Below are 4,017 nucleotides of genomic sequence, written 5' to 3' on the forward strand. Positions count from 1 at the left end.
AGCAGACAGTTCAGAGGAGCAGTGACCACTGATGTAGCGACAGAAAAGAGAAAAAGATGCAACAATGTGGCGAAGAGACACAGGTTGAAAGGAGCCAGTAAGAGGAGGAGAGTTAAAGAGATGAAAAACCTTTGACTCCACCGTACTGGAGCTGGGGGGTGGTTTGCATGCATAGGAAAGGCAGAAAATTACTCTTCAGATTAATCAAGTATACCATCTAAGGTTCAGAAAAATCTTGGGTAGACATCTGGATAAGTGGTCAATTTCCAGTAAATGGCCTTTGAACTCGACATATACATGCAACTTTTTTCGCCAAATATGAAGGTATAATCAAAGACAATATGCCGCTGCTTCCAATTCACATGAAAATATTGTTTTGGTGTCTAAATATATGTTTTTGATGTCCAGGAACTCAGCTATGTCGGTTAAAATGTGCCCAGACTTACAGAAATGAATAAAAAGTGGAAAAACTGTTCGTCACAACCGATGGCAAAATCATTATAGCAGAAAATTTATTGTAAATCGAATTTTGGGGTGGAACTTTTCTATTATCGTTATAGCGAAATATTGTAAACCAAAACATTGTAAAACGAGTAATGACTGTATTGTGAGCATTTATAAACTGGAGAGCTGCTACCACATGTGTGAAGCACAGGATGTAGCAGCCGTCATCACAGTTGGAAACCGCATGTTTGACACAAACTGGAAGGCACACGATAATCCAGAGGTCACTGATCTGGACACCCAGCCAGAATCCAAGAGAGTCAGGGAAGGAGGCTAGAGCATTGAGGTGTGCACACCAGATGAGACTGTCAAGATCATAAACTCTGATGAACAAGTCGTGGTGACCTATTCTGATGATGGCTCAAAGAAGCAGGGTGCTGGGTCATTTTCCGTTCAGGGTATCAACATTAACGGAAAATACAGGTCACTGCCCACACTAAGCATTGCTTCAGAGTCCAGAAAGAACTTAGCTGCTCTCTGGGTGGTGGTCCTGGAAATTCAGGAGGCAGCAAGTGGTGTTGCAGCCAAAACTCTGTTCGAGAAAACTGACTCTGTGATCCTCCTTTCGGGACTTTGGTGAAAGCTTTGCTATTGCACTTGACATCTCAAAGGCTTTTGATTGAGTCTGGCATAAATCTTTAATTTCCAAGCTGCCTTCTTACGGTCTCTATCCTTCTATCTGTGCCTTCATCACTAGCTTCCTTTCAGGTCGTTCTATAGCCGCTGTTATAGACGGCCATCGTTCTCCTAAATCTGTTAACAGTGGTATTCCTCAGGGCTCCGTCCTATCACCAACCCTCTTCCTTTTATTAATCAATGACCTTCTAAGCTGTACATCTAACCCTATCCACTCATATGCTGATGACTCCACCCTTCACCTTTCCATTTGGTTCCCGCAACTTCCATCTCAGCAAACAAGGGATGAGGCTATGGCACACCTATTGTCTGACTTGGTTCGTATCTCTGACTGAGGTAAAAATAATCTGGTTGTTTTTATTGCATCAATGACTCAGTTTTTACACCTATCAACCCGACAAAATCTTCCACAGGTATACACACTAATGTTTAATAATATTCAGCTTAATCCTGCATCATCCTTGAACATGCTTGGGGTTTCATTTACTCGGGACGTATCTTGGAAAGATCATATTACATCTCTTGTAAAATCTGCTTCCAAGAGATTAGGTGTGCTAAGCCAACTCCGTTCCTTCTTTACCCTTGCACAATTGTTGACTCTATACAGGGGTTTTATCCGTCCCTGTGTGGAGTACAACTCTCATGTGTGGGGAGGCTTCCCACATACAGCTCATCTCAATAGGGTGGAGTCAAAGGCTTTTCATATCATTAACTCTCCTCCTCTTACTGACTCCTTCAACCTCTGTCTCTTCGCCGCACTGTTGCATCTTTATCTCTTTTCTGTCGCTACTTCAATGGTCTCTGCTCCTCTGAAGTGACTGCATGCATTCCTCCACCTCTATGACGGGCACGTAGCACCCATCTGGCAGCAAACTCTCATCCCTTTTCTGTCCAACTCTCTAACGCAAGAGTTCACCGTTACTCCCAGTCCTTCATTTATGCAACAGGTCAACTCTGGAACTGTCTCCCTCTGTCTGTATTTCCTGCTTCCTATGATCTCCAGTCTTTTAAACAGTGTGTTCAGGCATCTCGAAATGATCGGATCTTGAATTTGGCTCTCTCTTGTATTTTGTTTTTCTCTTGCAAGGAACAATAATTGCGTGCTGATGGCCTTTGGTTCCTTCTTCCTCACATTATTAAAAAATAAAAAAAAAAAGCTCACAATATCAAAGTGGATGAACCACGGCAGAGAGTCTGGATTCTGAGCACATTCATGATCATCTGTTCTGTAATGAGCACCAATTCCGATGTTCAACAGGGTCATTACCGAGCAATGGGCTGAAATAGAGAACACACTGGGTAGAGACAAGATTACTAAAACTTCCTTGTCAGTGCAACAGCAGCAACAATGAGTGGCACTGAACAAGCCCTGGACTGCATGACTCAACTTATCATGACTTTGATCACAAATCATGGGACAAGTGGCATGAATCTGACCTCCACACAGCCCCATCATCAAACAAGTCTGTCAGCCTCAAGGATGAGCATTCAATCACTTGACAATGACCTGCGCTATCAGTCTGTACTACCTGGCTACTGTGGCATCCTATCTGCAGAAGTATGAGTATGTTACCAATCAGCTGGCCTGCATTGTGAGGTGTTTTCTGGACTTGGATTTCCTGAAGGTGATGTACTGTGCAGGTGGTCTCCTTGGACTTCATGACTGAACCACACCTGTCTCTGATGACATCTGCTGAAAAACAACACACAGCAAGATCATTCCAGCATATCAACAGCTATACCAGGAACTGGAGGATGTAGTGCCAGTCATCTTGTTGCAGACAGAGCAACCAGCATTCTAGTTTGTTCCTCAGGAAAGGTTCCAGCATACAAAGTATGATGAGGACATCTGCAGTGGCATGCTTGAAGTAGCAACCTCATTCCAACCTGAGGTAATCAGGCTCCTGAAGATGATCATCCCCAAGCTGGCTACTGGCTTTCAGAGGCAGAAGGGTAATATCTTCATCTTTGCAGACTGTGACGTGTCTGCAGAAAGTTGTCACTCAGATGGATCCAAAGATGTTGGAGAAGGCACCAGTCCACAACCTGAATGCAGGGTGCAGTGTGAGCTTTGTTAACTATGAGCTGTCAGGAAGGGCTACCAAACAGCTCGGGGGTGCATCTGCAGCACAGGTGAATGCCAAATCTTCACACCTCATTGGCCCAAGACAACCAGGGTCTTTCAGGAACAATGGCAGCATGATCAGGAAAGGAGGAAGGAGGCCAGAAATCATGCTGGCATAACACAAAGCAAGAGGAACTGAAGAAGCAGGGCTTACAAGACAAGGAGATTGCTAATGTAGCGGTAGATCGTCAGAGAAACAAAGACATTGATATATCGAAGGGAATGGGAGGCCCTTTGACATCAGCTGCTGGAAGTTGATATGTTGCAGCCACTGACATAGATGAGGGCATCAAGGTAGGACGGCTCTACCTGGAGGTTCGTTATGCCCAGGACACATCACTCTCCCTCCCAAAGTCCAGTGATCTGTTCCGGTTGATGAAAGACCACAAGAAGCTGCCAATGAACACGTATGCAGCCAATCTTAAGCTGTATCTTAATAACATTACCTGTAATGCAGAGGTGACCCTGAATGACTTTAGTCAAGCCATGGACACAATTCTGAGCCAGCAGAACTAACTGTCTGTAAACAGGCTATGTACCATGACACAAACTGTGGACTTCGACTCCCTCAAACTCAACATTATGGACTTAAATCCTAGCATTATTCTATCTGAAATGTATGTTTGCTGTTAAGAACTATTTTGTTGTTTATGCCTACTGTCTCCTGTAAATAAAAAGCCATATATTTGGTCTCCTGTGTTGGATTTCAATTTTTTACGACTATCGGGAGGCATTTTGGGAGGGTAAAATGC

Source organism: Coenobita brevimanus, unplaced genomic scaffold (assembly GCF_032717465.1).
Source record: "Coenobita brevimanus isolate Jiangsu-jjx unplaced genomic scaffold, ASM3271746v2 jjx.HiC_scaffold_2887, whole genome shotgun sequence".
In the NCBI taxonomy this organism is placed as follows: Eukaryota; Metazoa; Arthropoda; class Malacostraca; order Decapoda; family Coenobitidae; genus Coenobita; species Coenobita brevimanus.